The 21629-nt window shown below is 39.3% G+C and overlaps 6 non-coding genes across 6 annotated transcripts; 2 read left to right on the top strand and 4 right to left on the bottom strand.

Moving 5' to 3' along the window:
* Positions 1–237: 237 nt before the first annotated feature.
* Positions 238–401, top strand: LOC135013417 (U1 spliceosomal RNA). The gene has a single exon (XR_010212092.1). It is a non-coding gene; the product is annotated as a U1 spliceosomal RNA (small nuclear RNA).
* Positions 402–553: 152 nt separating this feature from the next.
* On the top strand, positions 554–716 carry LOC135013595 (U1 spliceosomal RNA). Its single transcript, XR_010212254.1, has one exon. It is a non-coding gene; the product is annotated as a U1 spliceosomal RNA (small nuclear RNA).
* Positions 717–12549: 11833 nt separating this feature from the next.
* Positions 12550–12713, bottom strand: LOC135013447 (U1 spliceosomal RNA). The gene has a single exon (XR_010212118.1). It is a non-coding gene; the product is annotated as a U1 spliceosomal RNA (small nuclear RNA).
* A 151-nt stretch (positions 12714–12864) lies between these two features.
* On the bottom strand, positions 12865–13028 carry LOC135013356 (U1 spliceosomal RNA). Its single transcript, XR_010212035.1, has one exon. It is a non-coding gene; the product is annotated as a U1 spliceosomal RNA (small nuclear RNA).
* Positions 13029–13702: 674 nt separating this feature from the next.
* Positions 13703–13865, bottom strand: LOC135013542 (U1 spliceosomal RNA). Its single transcript, XR_010212212.1, has one exon. It is a non-coding gene; the product is annotated as a U1 spliceosomal RNA (small nuclear RNA).
* A 152-nt stretch (positions 13866–14017) lies between these two features.
* LOC135013332 (U1 spliceosomal RNA) lies at positions 14018–14181 on the bottom strand. The gene has a single exon (XR_010212011.1). It is a non-coding gene; the product is annotated as a U1 spliceosomal RNA (small nuclear RNA).
* Between the last annotated feature and the right edge of the window lie 7448 nt (positions 14182–21629).

Here is a 21629-nt window from a genome sequence, read left to right as displayed (position 1 = left end):
CCATCTGCTGCAGGCCTTCCCCCAGGAATGCTTGCACTAGTTGTTGCATTTGGTTTGTTGTTTGGGGGTGCTTAAGTATTAGGCAGCCTTCTGCCCTCCCATGTTCATCTGAAAATATGTGTTCTCCCTGCAGTTGTTGTCCCCAGATGAGAGTTCCCTTGTGCTGCCTCAGTTGAATTAACTTTACTTGACAGAGATGTGCCTGAGCAGCGGCCCTCCCCAGCCCTATCCCAAATCATACTTATTTTGCATAGGAGACACCATGGTCATGAAGATTGTTCACCCAGGGTGAGGTTCATTCATTGCATTCTGGGTATGCTGACCCCTGTGATTTCCCCAAATGTGGGAAACTCGCCTGCATTATTTGTGGTAGTGGGGGACTGTGTTTGTGTTTTCCGCTGGTCAGCTCTGGTAAAAGTCAGATTTCTTTGTCTCAGATCTTCCTCTAGCCTTGTTCTTCTTTCGAGAGTTCCATTGTGCTGCCTCAGTTGGATCTCCTTCACTTGACAGGGGGGTGCCCGAGCAGCGACCCTCCCCAGCTCTAGCCCAACTCCTACTTACCTGCCAGGTAAGATACTATGATCTTGAAGGTGCTTCTCCCAGGGCAAGGCTCACCCATTGCACTCTGGCTGTGCTGCCCCTGCGATTTCCCCAAATGTGGGAAACTTGACTGCATAATTTGTGTTTCCCCTGGTCGGCTCTCGTATAATTCAGATCTCTTTGTCTCAGGTCTCTCTCCAGCCTAGTTTGCTGTCTGTTTCCACTTCTCTTTTCTTGAGCCGCTCCCTTCTATGCCCTTGCGCACTATCCTGACTTCTCCCGTCTGATTACTTTGTGCCTTCCAACGCACAATGCGAACTACAGGTAGTGCTGCAGGGCCCACACCCTTTTATTTGCCTTACAGAGCAGCTCTGGAGCTGTTACAGTGCCCAGCTGCTGCAAGAAATCAGCTTGAATGCTTCAGGGGCTGGGGCATAGTCAACATGAGCCCCACACCGAAGGAGGGTGGAGGTGTTTAATGCGAACTAGGGGTCATCCAAGCGCCGCAAAAGGCCGCCATGCCCTACATAACCCTTTTCTCTTTTCATATGCAGATGAGGGTTCCAGCCAACTTTGGCCCACTGCTTGGATGACATCACCGTATGCAAATTCGTCTCCTGCAGACCTTCCCCCAGGAATGCTTGTACTAGTTATTGCATATGGTTTGATATTTGATGGTGCTTCAGTATTAGGCAGCCTTCCGCCCTCCCATGTTCATCTGAAAAGATGTGGTCTCCCTGCAGTTGTTGTCCCCAGACGAGAGTTCCCTTGTGCTTCCTCAGTTGAATCTCCTTAACTTGACGGGGGAGGGGCTGCCCGAGCAGCCACCCTCCCCAGCCCTATCCCAACTCATACTTATTTTGCATATGAGATCTCTATATCATGAAGATTGTTCTCACAGGGTGAGGTTCATCCATTATATTTTAAAATAGGAAGGTTCAAATTACATATTTGAATTGCATCTATGTGCTGAATTCAAATGTCCCCCCCCCCTTCCTTTCTCAATTGTGCCCGTCAGCAGCTATTCTAAGGTTGCTGCCAATGGGTGTGACACATTAATTTCTTCTGTGGGGTACACTGGACTCCACAAGGATTCACATTGGGGTGTAGAGTAGGATCTTGATCTGAGGCACCAACCGGCTCAAAGCTTTTGACTGTTCCCAAGATGCTCAGCGCATTCTCCTCTATAACCCCGCTTCCATGAACAGGGAGCTCAGTTTGTAGTTGTTGCCTTCAGTAGCAGGCCACTTAACAGGGGCCTGCCTCAAGCAGCCTATTCTTAGCTATTAATTTTGACAAGAAAAGAAGAACTTTTTTTATGAGAATCTACAAGGGCTGCAGCAGGCTAGGTCTAATAGACATCTTTACTGCAGCTTCATCACTCCCAGCGGCACTGTATACTCCCGTGCCCTGGTTGCTGGGTCACTGCAGCGGAGGCTCCGGTTTCTTCCTAAGGTCAGTCACACACAATGTAACACCCCGGTATAACAAGTGTGTAAACTATGTGGAACAGGTCAGGGATACCTTGATGGACTATTCCTCCTTCAGCAGCAGCTCTTCTCTATTCCTGGCAGAGAGGCAAGGTTTCCCCAGACACAAAGAAAGGCAGGCAGGGCTTTGTATGAAAGAATAAATGGTTTACCACATAACTCAGAAAAGGAACTGATTACAGTAGGGAAGGGAAAGATTTGATTCAAGCAACTTAAACACAGACACCATATACACTTTAAGTCATTACACAAATGGTAATATAACTAAATCTGAGATTAATACTATGTTGCTTAGTAATAGAAATCAACTTATGCAGACAATATTTAAGTCCCAGATAACATTGGTGTCACTGCAGGGAGTCTCTATGTGCACGTTGGGGCCCGGTTATGTTGTTACATAGTTATATGCAGCTATTGTCTCCTTTAGCTGTGAACAAAATATTGTAGCTCTGTGTAGTAAAGATGATTGTTTAAAACAAACTGGAGCTGCTTCCCATGTAAATCGCTGCATAGGTATAGTAAATATAGGATAATGTCCTTTGCAGTGGAGTAGGTTTCAGTATAAATATGGATTTATCTCACCCAGTCAATAGATGTTTCTGAGGCAGTTTCCCCTCAGATGTAGGCCAGTCAGCATTGGTATAAAGGCTTTATACTCTCCTGTCTCTGACACTTGCTGTGCACTCTCTTGGCTGAGAGTGTCATGGCGTTCTTACTTGTTAATTGCTGCACTTCCACTGCTGTATTTTGCACTACTGCTTACTCTCTCATGCAATTTTCAGCTTATTTGTCTCCCCTCTCTCAGCTGCTCATCTCTGCGTAATGGCGTCGCCAGCTCTTTCCTCACCATGGCTCCAACTGACTTCTCAAACTGCTGTTCAATTTTCTTTTAAATAAACTTTATTTAAAATGGCACAGGCAACTACACTGTTGTCAAAAATGTCCTTGTTGTTATGGGATATCACACGTGCCCCCCCCCCAAAACATGCGTGTCCTCACGCATTTTGGTTTTATCCCTATATAAACTTCTCACTATATCCAGTCACATTCATTAGTGAACACAGATTATGTCTGAAACATTAACATTTATCAACATTTTTAACATCAGTATCTGATAGGTATAATTCCTTTTGTGCTATAGTACATTAACACATGCTCCTGGAGCAATCGGTTGAAATCTGGACAGTATATGGTCTTGAAAAGTTTGTCTAGGAAACCTCAACCCCCCTGCCATGGATGAGTATTGAACTCTTTCTAAACTGTCTTTGGGACATGCTGTACAAAACTGCAGCTGACTATGGTGGTTTTCTGTTTTGCAAGCCCTAGTCTTCTTGCCTCCTTGTCGGTGACAAACCACCTTAGTCTGCTGTAAATACATTTTATGAGCCTCTTCCATTCCATCTTGGGATTCAGTATCACAGCTGGTTTGGGACAATGGATTCTGGAGAGAAAGAGGCAGCAAGGTTCTTCTTACAGAACAGGTTGGACAGTTTCGGCACCATCTCTTGATGTCTTCCCTCATTTCAACCCAAAAGAACTTTTTCCAGATGCTTGTTTCCATCCTTTTGCACCCAGGGTGACCTGACTTGTCGTGATATTCTTCAAGCACATAACAAGCACTTTGTCTTGGAATTACAAGTTGACTGATCCTATAATGAGTATTAGGATCCACACTACATCGAACCAACTGTCCTTTCTCTTCAAACAGCCTTTCTCGCTGTCTCAACAACTTCAGGAGTTCTGGCGAGGATTCTTGCCTTTGTCGCTTGGTCAGGTATTTCCCAATCTTCAGTAAGGCTTTGAGGTGTCTTATCATCTGACTTTTATCTTGCAGGTGGTCAAAACTGGTTCCTTGAATAGGTTGCTCACAGTTTCTAGAACTGGATGCTATATTATTCATGCCTAACATTGAAGCATTCTTTCGGATAATCTGGACACTGGAGATGGGCATTTCTATCATTATTTGGCTAGCCTTATTTTTTTCATGTTCCTCTCTTACAGATAATTCTGTTATCATTCTTCCCTTTTGTTTGGCTATCCCAGGTTGAAGGCCTTGTTTCTCCTGGAGCTTGTCAGTTTGAAACTCTCCTTGGAGTGCTGCTACGAGCTCCTCACAGCAGTTCCGCAACACATTCATGCCCACTATCACTGGAGGCAATCCATCATCTTGGGCAGTGGTGATGATGAAGCCTTGCTGTGGTAGCACTGTTCGTCCGATTTGAATTTCAGCTTCCGAGTATCCTTTGCAAGGGATGCAGTGCCCATTGCTTGCAATCGGGTTTATCAATGTGGAAGTTGACGGAAACATCTGTTCCTCAGTCCAATGCTGCTCAAACTGTGTTGCTTGTATTGTGGTCACTTGTGATCCAGTGTCTAAGAGAGCGGGCATTGAGACTCCATTGATGCAAACTTGAACCACCGGGCTTTGGCTAACATAACGGGTTAACCACATGAATTTGGAGTTTAAATGATCTGGCTGCTCAAATTCTCTCTTAATTTGTCCGCTTCCTTCACAGCTTTGAAAAATGGGTCGCCTTTGGGAGGCAAAGTGGTTGGAAAAAAGTGTCTCCCTGTTTCTATGTAGGTCCCATTGGGAACTGTTCAGTGGTCTCCTCTCCTGGCACCATTCCATTTCTTCATGGAGCAGTGCCTGCTGTCTCTTCAGAATCTGCAGGTCTCTGCGCATCTCTGTCACACCACGTGTCAGTTCAGCCAGCAGACTTCGTAACTCACTAGAAGAGTCAAATATGCATGTCTTTGAACATGGCACTGTCACTCCTTTTACTGTAGGTGGGTAAGTAGCTCCTTTAAAACTTGACTCCTGGGCATCAGAATTATCTTGATACCGTGGCATCTCTGGAATAGACTCTTGTGGAACAGCCCCTGAAGTAAGACTGGAGCCTAGAACTTTAATCGCAGCCTCTTTAAAATCCAGGAATGTGCTTCCAGGCTTCTGCAATCTCAATAGTCGCAGCTGAGTTTTACAAATTCGCCCCTTGCACCTTCAGTGAACTGGTCCAATAACATTTTCTCTTTGTCATGCACTTGCTCAGGGTCTGCTTGCTGAACATCTCTGAGTGCTTCCTGCAAGCTGAGGGCATAGCCCCGTAGTGACTCTCCTGGTTGTTGCTTTCGAGCAAAGAAGTGCATTTTAAGTTCTGACACTGTCCTTGTGTCAAATGTGGTAGCAAGCCTGTTGAGGATCTGGTCCACAGTCTTCTTCTCTTCAGTAGGCCAGGAAGTAACCTCTCTAAGTGCAAGCCCTTTCAACTGTTCCATCAAGATCTCCACCTTTTGCTGCTCTTTCAGCGGGTACAGACGAAACAAAGACTGCAGTAGTATCCTCATCAGTTTATTTTTGTCAATTACCATTTTAATAATCGGGTAAAGAAAATTAAGTGGATTTTTGAAAGAAAACAATACTGTCAATATACTATTAAAACAAATTAAAATGGTAAAAGTTATTGTACTTTAAGTAAAAATAAAAGAGCAAAAATATCAATCCCAGTTTTGGATTACTTTAATTAACAAAAAAAAATGCATATAGCAGAGGATAGTTTCAATCTGCCTACCTCTGGGCTATGGACCCAGCATGCTTCCATTACAGTACTCTGCTGCACATGTAATTGCAAGAGATCCTGAAGCACTCACTCATCATGGGAAAGTACCAATGTGTTTCTTCATTGGTTGATGGAAGAAACATCTTACAAAAACTCTCCAGATTATTGACTATTTAAAGTTTTTCTTGGAAACGTTCTAGATGAATGCTTATCAGCCTTTGTCAGTATGTACTTTTGCAAAGTGTCGCTGTGGCGCAATCAGTTAGTGTGTACGGCTATTAACCAAAAGGTTGGTGGTTCAATCCCACCCAGGGACGTAATTGACCTTGTTATCAGATTTTGGTGATCTTTAAGTAGACAAGTCAAAATTTCAAAAACCCCTGTTATGGTGTTGGGTACCTGGCCTTCTCTGATGTAATCAGAGTTAGATTTGATTCAGTGATTTTATAAAAACAGCTAGGAAGCACAATTTAGCAGTGGTTTGCAGAGAAAAAGAAATATGCTGGCAAAAAAATCCAATTGAGTGATTAAACAGCTCTTCATTTTCTGGCTTTACTTTTATGCTAACAAATTTGTACTCTGAAAAGTGTCCACAAAGCCAAATATCTGATTAACATCTTTGTAGGAATGGTTTTTCACCTATTACTAAATTAAACTTGCTTCATTGGAAAGGCAGCAAGATGCATCCTCATTTCAATATCTACTGAAATAATACAGGTTGACACCAGGAAACATTAACGCCACTGCATCCTTGCTGCTTTCTCATGTGGAAGTCTGTTTAATGTGAAAACAAGGTGATATCTAATTAGCACACAGGTAAGGAATTAAGAAAATCTTTATTTAAGGGTGAAGATGTTTCTCACAAAATCGTTGCCCCAATGCATCATTGAAATTCAAGCTGGAAAGATGATTTTAATACATCACTTGTACATTTTGTATTGCTCTTCTGGTGACAATGTAGTTTGTTTTTGTCAATTACCATTTTAATAATCGGGTAAAGAAAATTAAGTGGATTTTTGAAAGAAAACAATACTGTCAATATACTATTAAAACAAATTAAAATGGTAAAAGTTATTGTACTTTAAGTAAAAATAAAAGCTAAAATATCAATCCCAGTTTTGGATTACTTTAATGAACAAAAAAAAATGCATATAGCAAAGGATAGTTTCAATCTGCCTACCTCTGGGTTATGGACCCAGCATGCTTCCATTACAGTACTCTGCTGCACATGTAAGTGCAAGAGATCCTGAAGCACTCACTCATCATGCGAAAGTACCAATGTGTTTCTTCATTGGTTGCTGGAAGAAACATCTTACAAAAACTCTCCAGATTATTGACTTTTTAAAGTTTTTCTAGGAAACGTTCTAGATGAATGCTTATTAGTCTTTGTCAGTATTTACTTTTTGCAAAGTGTCTCTGTGGCGCAATCGGTTAGTGTGTTCAGCTATTAATCAAATAGTTGGTGGTTCAATCCCACCCAGGGACGTGATTGACCTTGTGATCAGATTTTGGTGATATTTAAGTAGACAAGTCAAAATTGCAAACCCCCTCTTATGGTGTAGGGTACCTGGCCTTCTCTGATGTAATCAGAGTTAGATTTAATTAAGTGATTTTATAAAAAAAACAGCTAGGAAGCACAATTTAGCAGTGGGTTGCAGAGAAAAAGAAAAATGCTGGCAGAAAAATCCAATTGAGTGATTAAACAGCTCTTCATTTTCTGGCTTTATTTTTATGATAACAAATTTGTTCTCTGAAAAGTGTCCACAAAGCCAAGTATCTGATTAACATCTTTGTAGGGATGGTTTTTCACCTATTACTAAATTAAACTTGCTTCATTGGAAAGGCAGCAAGATGTATCCTCATTTCAATATCTACGGAAATAATACAGGTTGACACCATGAAACATTAACGCCACTGCATCTTTGCTGTTTTCTCATGTGGAAGTCTGTTTAATGTGAAAACAAGGTGATCTCTAATTAGCACACAGGTAAGGAATTAAGAAAATCTTTATTTAAGGGTGAAGATGTTTCTCACAAAATCGTTGCCCCAATGCATCATTGAAATCCAAGCTGGAAAGATGATTTTAATATATTACTTGAACATTTTATATTGCTCTTCTGGTGATAATGTAGTTTGTTTTTGTCAATTACCATTTTAATAATCGGGTAAAGAAAATTAAGTGGATTTTTGAAAGAAAACAATACTGTCAATATACTATTAAAACAAATTAAAATGGTAAAAGTTATTGTACTTTAAGTAAAAATAAAAGAGCAAAAATATCAATCCCAGTTTTGGATTACTTTAATTAACAAAAAAAAAATGCATATAGCAGAGGATAGTTTCAATCTGCCTACCTCTGGGTTATGGACCCAGCATGCTTCCATTACAGTACTCTGCTGCACATGTAAGTGCAAGAGATCCTGAAGCACTCACTCATCATGGGAAAGTACCAATGTGTTTCTTCATTGGTTGATGGAAGAAACATCTTACAAAAACTCTCCACATTATTGACTTTTTAAAATGTTTCTAGGAATCGTTCTAGATGAATGCTTATTAGCCTTTGTCAGTATGGACTTTTGCAAAGTGTTGCTGTGGTGCAATCAGTTACTGCGTAAGGCTATTAACCAAAAGGTTGGTGGTTCAATCCCACCCAGGGACGTAATTGACCTTGTTATCAGATTTTGGTGATCTTTATGTAGACAAGTCAAAATTTCGAAAACCCCTGTTATGGTGTAGGGTACCTGGCCTTCTCTGATGTAATCAGAGTTAGATTTGATTCAGTGATTTTATAAAAACAGCTAGGAAGCACAATTTAGCAGTGGTTTGCAGAGAAAAAGAAATATGCTGGCAAAAAAATCCAATTGAGTGATTAAACAGCTCTTCATTTTCTGGCTTTATTTATATGCTAACAAATTTGTTCTCTGAAAAGTGTCCACAAAGCCAAGTATCTGATTAACATCTTTGTAGGGATGGTTTTTCACCTATTACTAAATTAAACTTGCTTCATTGGAAAGGCAGCAAGATGCATCCTCATTTCAATATCTACTGAAATAATACAGGTTGACACCAGGAAACATTAACGCCACTGCATCCTTGCTGCTTTCTCATGTGGAAGTCTGTTTAATGTGAAAACAAGGTGATATCTAATTAGCACACAGGTAAGGAATTAAGAAAATCTTTATTTAAGGGTGAAGATGTTTCTCACAAAATCGTTGCCCCAATGCATCATTGAAATTCAAGCTGGAAAGATGATTTTAATATATCACTTGTACATTTTGTATTGCTCTTCTGGTGACAATGTAGTTTGTTTTTGTCAATTACCATTTTAATAATAGGGTAAAGAAAATTAAGTGGATTTTTGAAAGAAAACAATACTGTCAATATACTATTAAAACAAATTAAAATGGTAAAAGTTATTGTACTTTAAGTAAAAATAAAAGAGCAAAAATATCAATCCCAGTTTTGGATTACTTTAATTAACAAAAAAAAAATGCATATAGCAGAGGATAGTTTCAATCTGCCTACCTCTGGGTTAAGGGGCCCAGCATGCTTCCATTGCAGTACTCTGCTGCACATGTAAGTGCAAGAGATCCTGAAGCACTCACTCATCATGGGAAAGTACCAATGCGTTTCTTCATTGGTTGATGGAAGAAACATCTTACAAAAACTCTCCAGATTATTGACTTTTTAAAGTTTTCTAGGAAACGTTCTAGATGAATGCTTATTAGCCTTTGTCAGTATGTACTTTTGCAAAGTGTCTCTGTGGTGTAATCGGTTAGTGTGTTTGGTTATTAACCAAAGGGTTGGTGGTTCAATCCCACCCAGGGATGTTATTGACCTTGTCATCAGATTTTGGTGATCTTTAAGTAGACAAGTCAAAATTTCAAACCCCCTCTTATGGTGTAGGGTACCTGGCCTACTCTGATGTAATCAGAGTTAGATTTGATTAAGTGATTTTATCAAAAAACAGCTAGGAAGCACAATTTAGCAGTGGTTTGCAGAGAAAATGAAATATGCTGGCAGAAAAATCCAATTGAGTGATTAAACAGCTCTTCATTTTCTGGCTTTATTTTTATGCTAACTAATTTGTTCTCTGAAAAGTATCCACAAAGCCAAGTATCGGATTAACATCTTTGTAGGGATGGTTTTTCACCTATTACTAAATTAAACTTGCTTCATTGGAAAGGCAGCAAGATGCATCCTCATTTCAATATCTACTGAAATAATACAGGTTGACACCAGGAAACATTAACGCCACTGCATCCTTGCTGCTTTCTCATGTGGAAGTCTGTTTAATGTGAAAACAAGGTGATATCTAATTAGCACACAGGTAAGGAATTAAGAAAATCTTTATTTAAGGGTAAGATGTTTCTCACAAAATCGTTGCCCCAATGCATCATTGAAATTCAAGCTGGAAAGATGATTTTAATATATCACTTGTACATTTTGTATTGCTCTTCTGGTGACAATGTAGTTTGTTTTTGTCAATTACCATTTTAATAATCGGGTAAAGAAAATTAAGTGGATTTTTGAAAGAAAACAATACTGTCTATATACTATTAAAACAAATTAAAAAGGTAAAAGTTATTGTACTTTAAGTAAAATAAAAAGAGCAAAAATATCAATCCCAGTTTTGGATTACTTTAATTAACAAAAAAAATGCATATAGCAGAGGATAATTTCAATCTGCCTACCTCTGGGTTATGGACCCAGCATGCTTCCATTACAGTACTCTGCTGCACATGTAAGTGCAAGAGATCCTGAAGCACTCACTCATCATGGGAAAGTACCAATGTGTTTCTTCATTGGTTGATGGAAGAAACATCTTACAAAAACTCTCCAGATTATTGACTATTTAAAGTTTTTCTAGGAAACGTTCTAGATGAATGCTTATTAGCCTTTGTCAGTATGTACTTTCACAAAGTGTCGCTGTAGCGCAATCAGTTAGTGTGTACGGCTATTAACCAAAAAGTAGGTGGTTCAATCCCACCCAGGGACGTAATTGACCTTGTGATCAGATTTTGGTGATATTTAAGTAGACAAGTAAAAATTTCAAACCCTCTCTTATGGTGTAGGGTACCTGGCCTACTCTGATGTAATCAGTTAGATTTGATTAAGTGATTTTATGAAAAAAAACAGCTAGGAAGCACAATTTAGCAGTGGGTTGCAGAGAAAAAGAAATATGCTGGCAGAAAAATCCAATTGAGTGATTAAACAGCTCTTCATTTTCTGGCTTTATTTTTATGCTAACAAATTTGTTCTCTGAAAAGAGTCCACAAAGCCAAGTATCTGATTAACACCTTTGTAGGGATGGTTTTTCACCTATTACTAAATTAAACATGCTTCATTGGAAAGGCAGCAATATGCATCCTCATTTCAATATCTACTGAAATAATACAGGTTGACACCAGGAAACATTAACGCCACTGCATCCTTGCTGCTTTCTCATGTGGAAGTCTGTTTAATGTGAAAACAAGGTGATATCTAATTAGCACACAGGTAAGGAATTAAGAAAATCTTTATTTAAGGGTGAAGAGGTTTCTCACAAAATCGTTGCCCCAATGCATCATTGAAATTCAAGCTGGAAAGATGATTTTAATATATCACTTGTACATTTTGTATTGCTCTTCTGGTGACAATGTAGTTTGTTTTTGTCAATTACCATTTGAATAATAGGGTAAAGAAAATTAAGTGGATTTTTGAAAGAAAACAATACTGTCAATATACTATTAAAACAAATTAAAATAATAAAAGTTATTGTACTTTAAGTAAAAATAAAAGAGCAAAAATATCAATCCCAGTTTTGGATTACTTTAATTAACAAAAAAAAATGCATATAGCAGAGGATAGTTTCAATCTGCCTACCTCTGGGTTATGGGCCCAGCATGCTTCCATTGCAGTACTCTGCTGCACATGTAAGTGCAAGAGATCCTGAAGCACTCACTCATCATGGGAAAGTACCAATGTGTTTCTTCATTGGTTGATGGAAGAAACATCTTACAAAAACTCTCCAGATTATTGACTTTTTAAAGTTTTTCTAGGAAACGTTCTAGATGAATGCTTATTAGCCTTTGTCAGTATATACTTTTGCAATGTGTCTCTGTGGCGCAATCAGTTAGCGTGTTCGGTTATTAACCAAAAGGTTGGTGGTTCAATCCTACCCAGGGACGTAATTTACCTTGTTATCAGATTTTGGTGATCTTTAAGTAGACAAGTCAAAATTTCAAACCCCCTCTTATGGTGTAGGGTACCTGGCCTTCTCTGATGTAATCAGAGTTAGATTTGATTAAGTGATTTTATAAAAGAACAGCTAGGAAGCACAACTTAGCAGTGGGTTGCAGAGAAAAAGAAATACGCTTGCAGAAAAATCCAATTGAGTGATTAAACAGCTCTTCATTTTCTGGCTTTATTTTTATGCTAACAAATTTGTTCTCTGAAAAGTGTCCACAAAGCCAAGTATCTGATTAACACCTTTGTAGGGATGGTTTTTCACCTATTACTAAATTAAACTTGCTTCATTGGAAAGGCAGCAAGTGATGTCATCCAAGCAGTGGGTCAAAGTTGGCTTCATCCCTCGTCTGCTTATGAAAAGAGAAAAGGGATATGCAGGGCATGGCGGCCTTTTGCGACGCTTGGATGACCCCTAGTTCGCATTAAACACCCCCACCCTCCTTCGGTGTGGGGCTCATGTTGGCCATGCCCCAGCCCCTAAAGCATTCAAGCTGATTTCTTGCAGCAGCTGGGTACTGTAACAGCTCCAGAGCTGCTCTGTAAGGCAAGTAAAAGGGTGTGGGCCCTGCAGCACTACCTGTAGTTTGCATTGTGCATTGGAAGGCACAAAGTAAGCAGACGGGAGGAGAAGTCAGGATAGTGCACAAGGTTATAGAAGGGATGGGCTCAAGAAAAGAGAAGTGGAAACAGACAGCATACTAGGCTGGAGAGAGACCTGAGACAAAGAGATCTGAATTATACGAGAGCCGTCCAGGGGAAACACAAATTATGCAGTCAAGTTTCCCACATTTGGGGAAATCGCAAGGGGCAGCACACCCAGAGTGCAATGGGTGAGCCTTGCCCTGGGAGAAGCACCTTCATGATCATAGTATCTCACCTGGCAGGTTAGTAGGAGTTGGGCTAGAGCTGGGGAGGGTCGCTGCTCGGGCACTACCTTTCAAGTGAAGGAGATCCAACTGAGGCAGCACAAGGGAACTCTCAAAAGAAGAACAAGGCTAGAGGAAGATCTGAGACAAAGAAATCTGACTTTTACCAGAGCTGACTAGAGGAAAGCACAAACACAGTCCACCACTACCACAAATAATGCAGTCGAGTTTCCCACATTTGGGGAAATCACAGGGGTCAGCATACCCAGAATGCAATGAATGAACCTCACCCTGGGAGAACAATCTTCATGACAATAGTATCTCCTATGCAAAATAAGTATGATTTGGGATAGGGCTGGGGAGGGCCGTTGCTCAGGCACATCTCTGTCAAGTAAAGGAGATTCAACTGAGGCAGCACAAGGGAACTCTCATCTGGGGACAACAACTGCAGGGAGAACACATATTTTCAGATGAACATGGGGTGGCAGAAGGCTGCCTAATACTGAAGCACCCCCAAACAACAAACCAAATGCAACAACTAGTGCAAGCATTCCTGGGGGATGGCCTGCAGCAGATGGATTTGAATATGGTGATGTCATCCAAGCAGTGGGTCAAAGTTGGCTTCAACCCTCGTCTGCATATGAAAAGAGAAAAGGAGCGTGCAGGGCATGGAGGCCTTTTGTGGTGCTTGGATGACCCCTAGTTCACATTAAGCACCCCCACCCTCCTTCGGTGTGGGGCTCATGTTGGCCATTCCCCAGCCCCTGAAGCATTCAAGCTGATTTCTTGCAGCAGCTGGGCACTGTAACAGCTCCAGAGCTGCTCTGTAAAGCAAGTAAAAGGGTGTGGGCCCTGCAGCACTACCCGTAGTTTGCATTGTGCATTGGGAGGCACAAAGTAAGCAGACGGGAGGAGAAGTCAGGATAGTGCACAAGGGTATAGAAGGGAGGGGCTCAAGAAAAAAGAAGTGGAACCAGACAGCAAACTAGGCTGGAGAGAGACCTGAGACAAAGAGATCTGAATTACATGAGAGCCGACCAGGGAAAACTCAAATTATGCAGTCAAGTTTCCCACATTTGGGGAAATCGCAGGGGCAGCACACCCAGAGTGCAATGGGTGAGCCTTGCCCTGGGAGAAGCAACTTCATGATCATAGTATCTCACCTGGCAGGTAAGTAGGAGTTGGGCTAGAGCTGGGGAGGGTCGCTGCTCGGGCACCCCCCTGTCAAGTGAAGGAGATCCAACTGAGGCAGCACAAGGGAACTCTCGAAAGAAGACAAAGGCTAGAGGAAGATCTGAGACAAAGAAATCTGACTTTTACCAGAGCTGACCAGAGGAAAGCACAAACACAGTCCCCCACTACCACAAATAATGCAGTCGAGTTTCCCACATTTGGGGAAATCACAGGGGTCAGCATACCCAGAATGCAATGAATGAACCTAACCCTGGGAGAACAATCTTCATGACCATGGTATCTCCTATGCAAAATAAGTATGATTTGGGATAGGGCTGGGGAGGGCCGTTGCTCAGGCACATCTCTGTCAAGTAAGTTGCATTTGATTTGTTGTTTGGGGGTGCTTCAGTATTAGGCAGCCTTCTGCCCTACCATGTTCATCTGAAAATATGTGTTCTCCCTGCAGTTGTTGTCCCCAGATGAGAGTTCCCTTGTGCTGCCTCAGTTGAATCTCCTTTTGGAGAAGACCTCAATAAGATTGTAGCTGATCTGGCTACTGCTAAAACAGCTTGCCTACCTAGTATGACTCCTACCACGCAGAAGGCTAAAAGTACTTTTCTTGGCCCTTTCATCCTCCAGGTAAAGCGTACCCAAGGTCAGGCATACCCAAAGCAAGCTCATGTTTCCAGACCTGCCAAGCCCAGACTGAAGCAATCCTGGGCTGCCCATCAGCCTGCTTCCAAAACGGACAAGCCTGCCGCATGACGGTGCAGGCCTCCCTCTGGGGGATCCCAGGGTGGGGGGCCCGACTTCTAGGTTTGGCAAAGAAAGGTATAATTCTAAGCTAGAGAATTCTGTTTGGAGCTCACCTTGTACTTTGTGAAGAAATAATCAGCATTGTGGCTGAGCAGATACATGTAGTGTGTGGCTGCAAACTGCATGGATCTGCTGCGTTGTAATGCTGATTCTTTTTTTTTGCAAAGTACCAATAGCTTCATATAATGTTCACAATTTTTATGCAGGATCAAATAGCTCAATAGGTAGGGTGTTTGATTAGAATTCAACAGGTTATAGGTTTGAATCCTGGGTATGGTAGTTTGAGATGTGTTATTTAATAAAGTATGTTGTTCTGACTGCCGGCATCCTATCACCTGGGATATCATACTAAATAAATGGAGTTGATCAAATTTATTTTTTTTTAACTAGGGACAATTTCCAGATACTTCTCTTTATAACTGAGATTGCCCCCTGGAACTTCACATCAGTTGACAACTATGCATGAGTGGGCAGTGCTTGCCCTGGATCTGTCCACCCATTTATGTGCCGCCATAAAATAAAGCATGACTAACAGTTATCCTGGGCGTACACTACACAATTATCTGTCAGGCTATCTATCCAGTCTGGATGGATGGAATGAAAATCTGGTAATGTATAGGAGCAAATGTCAATTAACCATTTGCTCCCAAACACTAGAAAAGTGGTCAAAAATGGTCATTACACAAATTGGTTAAACCCAAAATTTAACCAATTTGTTTAGGGGACCATTTTTGTCCATTTTTTAGTGTTTGAGAGTAAATCGTTGATGGTCATTTGCTCACATAGATAACCGGATTTCTATTCCAACCAGCCAGTGTTGGAGAGATGGTCTGCCAGATTACATAATGCATACCAGAGCCATAACTAGACTTTTTGGTGCCCTGTGACAGAGAATTATATGCCCTCCCCCCCATTTTTGCAATATGGACAAAAGGCGCATGCCTTGTGGGGAAGGGGCATAACAAGATTGGTCTCAGAGAAAGCACATGAGATATGAAGATATATCTAGTATACTTGACACTCAATGGTTTGTGGTATTGCAGGGGTGCCCTCCTTAAATGCATATACAGTCACACATGGCATGTTTGTGTAAATGGCATATCAGCAGTCAGCACTAACTGGTGACATGCCATTTGTACAAGTAAGCCATGTGTGACTAATATATAAACATACTTTATTAAATAACACCTCAAACTATCATACCCAGGATTCAAACCTATAACCTGTTAAATTCTAATCAAACACCCTACCCATTGAGCTACTTGATCCTGCATCTATTCTAACCTCCAAAAACAGATTCAGTTGCATTTTCCAGCGTGTTTTGTTTGCGCCTTTGCAAATGTCTTACATCGACAAACTTATTTAGTACTATTTTGCAAATAGGGTTACATTGTCGCAACATTGTAGATTGAAACTATCCTCTGCTATATGCATTTTTTATTGTTAATTAAAGTAATCCAAAACTGGGATTGATATTTTTGCTCTTTTATTTTTACTTAAAGTACATTAACTTTTACCATTTTAATTTGTTTTAATAGTATATTGACAGTATTGTTTTCTTTCAAAAATCCAATTAATTTTCTTTACCCGATTATTAAAATGGTAATTGACAAAAGCAAACTACATTGTCACCAGAAGAGCAATACAAAATGTACAAGTGATATATTAAAATCATCTTTCCAGCTTGAATTTCAATGATGCATTGGGGCAACGATTTTGTGAGAAACATCTTCACCCTTAAATAAAGATTTTCTTAATTCCTTACCTGTGTGCTAATTAGATATCACCTTGTTTTCACATTAAACAGACTTCCACATGAGAAAGCAGCAAGGATGCAGTGGCGTTAATGTTTCCTGGTGTCAACCTGTATTATTTCAGTAGATATTGAAATGAGGATGCATCTTGCTGCCTTTCCAATGAAGCAAGTTTAATTTAGTAATAGGTGAAAAACCATCCCTACAAAGATGTTAATTAGATACTTGGCTTTGTGGACACTTTTCAGAGAACAAATTTGTTAGCATAAAAATAAAGCCAGAAAATGAAGAGCTGTTTAATCACTCAATTGGATTTTTTTGCCAGCATATTTCTTTTTCTCTGCAACCCACTGCTAAATTGTGCTTCCTAGCTGTTTTTATAAAATCACTGAATCAAATCTAACTCTGATTACATCAGAGAAGGCCAGGTACCCTACACCATAACAGGGGTTTTCGAAATTTTGACTTGTCTACTTAAAGATCAACAAAATCTGATAACAAGGTCAATTACGTCCCTGGGTGGGATTGAACCACCAACCTTTTGGTTAATAGCCGTACACACTAACTGATTGCGCCACAGCGACACTTTGCAAAAGTGCTTACTGACAAAGGCTAATAAGCATTCATCTAGAATGTTTCCTAGAAAAACTTTAAAAAGTCAATAATCTGGAGAGTTTTTGTAAGATGTTTCTTCCATCAACCAACGAAGAAACACATTGGTACTTTCCCATGATGAGTGAGTGCTTCAGGATCTCTTGCACTTACATGTGCAGCAGAGTACTGCATTGGAAACATGCTGGGCCCATAACCCAGAGGTAGGCAGAATGAAACTATCCTCTGCTATATGCATTTTTTATTGTTAATTAAAGTAATCCAAAACTGGGATTGATATTTTTGCTCTTTTATTTTTACTTAAAGTACAATAACTTTTACCATTTTAATTTGTTTTAATAGTATATTGACAGTATTGTTTTCTTTCAAAAATCCACTTAATTTTCTTTACCCTATTATTATAATGGTAATTGACAAAAACAAACTACATTGTCACCAGAAGAGCAATACAAAATGTACAAGTGATATATTAAAATCATCTTTCCAGCTTGAATTTCAATGATGCATTGGGGCAACGATTTTGTGAGAAACATCTTCACCCTTAAATAAAGATTTTCTTAATTCCTTACCTGTGTGCTAATTAGATATCACCTTGTTTTCACATTAAACAGACTTCCACATGAGAAAACAGCAAAGATGCAGTGGCGTTAATGTTTCCTGGTGTCAACCTGTATTATTTCCGTAGATATTGAAATGAGGATGCATCTTGCTGCCTTTCCAATGAAGCAAGTTTAATTTAGTAATAGGTTAAAAACCATCCCTACAAAGATGTTAATCAGACACTTGGCTTTGTGGACACTTTTCAGAGAACAAATTAGTTAGCATAAAAATAAAGCCAGAAAATGAAGAGCTGTTTAATCACTCAATTGGATTTTTCTGCCAGCATATTTCTTTTTCTCTGCAACCCACTGCTAAATTGTGCTTCCTAGCTGTTTTTTTATAAAATCACTTAATCAAATCTAACTCTGATTACATCAGAGAAGGCCAGGTACCCTACACCATAAGAGGGGGTTTGAAATTTTGACTTGTCTACTTAAAGATCACCAAAATCTGATAACAAGGTCAATTACATCCCTGGGTGGTATTGAACCACCAACCCTTTGATTAATAACCAAACACACTAACCGATTGCGCCACAGAGACACTTTGCAAACTTACATACTGACAAAGGCTAATAAGCATTCATCTAGAACGTTTCCTAGAAAAACTTTAAAAAGTCAATAATCTGGAGAGTTTTTGTAAGATGTTTCTTCCATCAACCAACGAAGAAACACATTGGTACTTTCCCATGATGAGTGAGTGCTTCAGGATCTCTTGCACTTACATGTGCAGCAGAGTACTGCATTGGAAACATGCTGGGCCCATAACCCAGAGGTAGGCAGATTGAAACTATCCTCTGCTATATGCATTTTTTATTGTTAATTAAAGTAATCCAAAACTGGGATTGATATTTTTGCTCTTTTATTTTTACTTAAAGTACAATAACTTTTACCATTTTAATTTGTTTTAATAGTATATTGACAGTATTGTTTTCTTTCAAAAATCCACTTAATTTTCTTTACCCTATTATTATAATGGTAATTGACAAAAACAAACTACATTGTCACCAGAAGAGCAATACAAAATGTACAAGTGATATATTAAAATCATCTTTCCAGCTTGAATTTCAATGATGCATTGGGGCAACGATTTTGTGAGAAACACCTTCACCCTTAAATAAAGATTTTCTTAATTCCTTACCTGTGTGCTAATTAGATATCACCTTGTTTTCACATTAAACAGACTTCCACATGCGAAAGCAGCAAGGATGCAGTGGCGTTAATGTTTCCTGGTGTCAACCTGTATTATTTCAGTAGACATTGAAATGAGGATGCATCTTGCTGCCTTTCCAATGAAGCAAGTTTAATTTAGTAATAGGTGAAAAACCATCCCTACAAAGATGTTAATCAGAGACTTGGCTTTGTGGACACTTTTCAGAGAACAAATTTGTTAGCATAAAAATAAAGCCAGAAAATGAAGAGCTGTTTAATCACTCAATTGGATTTTTTTGCCAGCATATTTCTTTTTCTCTGCAACTCACTGCTAAATTGTGCTTCCTAGCTGTTTTTATAAAATCACTAAATCAAATCTAACTCTGATTACATCAGAGAAGGCCAGGTACCCTACACCATAACAGGGGGTTTGAAATTTTGACTTGTCTACTTAAAGATCACCAAAATCTGATAACAAGGTCAATTAAGTCCCTGGGTGGGATTGAACCACCAACCTTTTGGTTAATAGCCTCACACACTAACTGATTGCGCCACAGCGACACTTTGCAAAAGTACTTACTGACAAAGACTAATACGCATTCATCTAGAACGATTCCTAGAAACATTTTAAAAAGTCAATAATGTGGAGAGTTTTTGTAAGATGTTTCTTCCATCAACCAATGAAGAAACACATTGGTACTTTCCCATGATGAGTGAGTGCTTCAGGATCTCTTGCACTTACATGTGCAGCAGAGTACTGTAATGGAAGCATGCTGGGTCCATAACCCAGAGGTAGGCAGATTGAAACTATCCTCTGCTATATGCATTTTTTTTGTTAATTAAAGTAATCCAAAACTGGGATTGATATTTTTGCTCTTTTATTTTTACTTAAAGTACAATAACTTTTACCATTTTAATTTGTTTTAATAGTATATTGACAGTATTGTTTTCTTTCAAAAATCCAATTAATTTTCTTTACCCGATTATTAAAATGGTAATTGACAAAAGCAAACTACATTGTCACCAGAAGAGCAATACAAAATGTACAAGTGATATATTAAAATCATCTTTCCAGCTTGAATTTCAATGATGCATTGGGGCAACGATTTTGTGAGAAAAATCTTCACCCTTAAATAAAGATTTTCTTAATTCCTTACCTGTGTGCTAATTAGATATCACCTTGTTTTCACATTAAACAGACTTCCACATGAGAAAACAGCAAAGATGCAGTGGCGTTAATGTTTCCTGGTGTCAGCCTGTATTATTTCCGTAGATATTGAAATGAGGATGCATCTTGCTGCCTTTCCAATGAAGCAAGTTTAATTTAGTAATAGGTGAAAAACCATCCCTACAAAGATGTTAATCAGACACTTGGCTTTGTGGACACTTTTCAGAGAACAAATTAGTTAGCATAAAAATAAAGCCAGAAAATGAAGAGCAGTTTAATCACTCAATTGGATTTTTCTGCCAGCATATTTCTTTTTCTCTGCAACCCACTGCTAAATTGTGCTTCCTAGCTGTTTTTTTTATAAAATCACTTAATCAAATCTAACTCTGATTACATCAGAGAAGGCCAGGTACCCTACACCATAAGAGGGGGTTTGAAATTTTGACTAGTCTACTTAAAGATCACCAAAATCTGATAACAAGGTCAATTACATCCCTGGGTGGGATTGAACCACCAACCCTTTGATTAATAACCAAACACACTAACCGATTGCGCCACAGAGACACTTTGCAAACTTACATACTGACAAAGGCTAATAAGCATTCATCTAGAACGTTTCCTAGAAAAACTTTAAAAAGTCAATAATCTGGAGAGTTTTTGTAAGATGTTTCTTCCATCAACCAACGAAGAAACACATTGGTACTTTCCCATGATGAGTGAGTGCTTCAGGATCTCTTGCACTTACATGTGCAGCAGAGTACTGCATTGGAAACATGCTGGGCCCATAACCCAGAGGTAGGCAGATTGAAACTATCCTCTGCTATATGCATTTTTTATTGTTAATTAAAGTAATCCAAAACTGGGATTGATATTTTTGCTCTTTTATTTTTACTTTAAAGTACAATAACTTTTACCATTTTAATTTGTTTTAATAGTATATTGACAGTATTGTTTTCTTTCAAAAATCCACTTAATTTTCTTTACCCGATTTTTATAATGGTAATTGACAAAAACAAACTACATTGTCACCAGAAAGCAATACAAAATGTACAAGTGATATATTAAAATCATCTTTCCAGCTTGAATTTCAATGATGCATTGGGGCAACGATTTTGTGAGAAACATCTTCACCCTTAAATAAAGATTTCCTTAATTCCTTACCTGTGTGCTAATTAGATATCACCTTGTTTTCACATTAAACAGACTTCCACATGAGAAAGCAGCAAGGATGCAGTGGCGTTAATGTTTCCTGGTGTCAACCTGTATTATTTCAGTAGATATTGAAATGAGGATGCATCTTGCTGCCTTTCCAATGAAGCAAGTTTAATTTAGTAATAGGTGAAAAACCATCCAAGAGCTGTTTAATCACTCAATTGGATTTTTTTGCCAGCATATTTCTTTTTCTCTGCAACCCACTGCTAAATTGTGCTTCCTAGCTGTTTTTATAAAATCACTGAATCAAATCTAACTCTGATTACATCAGAGAAGTCTAAATACCTAACACCATAACAGGGGGTTTGAAATTTTGACTTGTCTACTTAAAGATCACCAAAATCTGATAACAAAGTCAATTACATCCCTGGGTGGGATTGAACCACCAACCTTTTGGTTAATAGCCATACACACTAACTGATTGCGCCACAGCGACACTTTGCAAAATTACATACT

The sequence above is a fragment of the Pseudophryne corroboree genome, unplaced genomic scaffold (assembly GCF_028390025.1).
Source record: "Pseudophryne corroboree isolate aPseCor3 unplaced genomic scaffold, aPseCor3.hap2 scaffold_271, whole genome shotgun sequence".
NCBI lineage: Eukaryota > Metazoa > Chordata > Amphibia > Anura > Myobatrachidae > Pseudophryne > Pseudophryne corroboree.
Note: the sequence above shows the minus strand (reverse complement) of the source record. Positions and strands in the feature narration are given on the sequence as shown.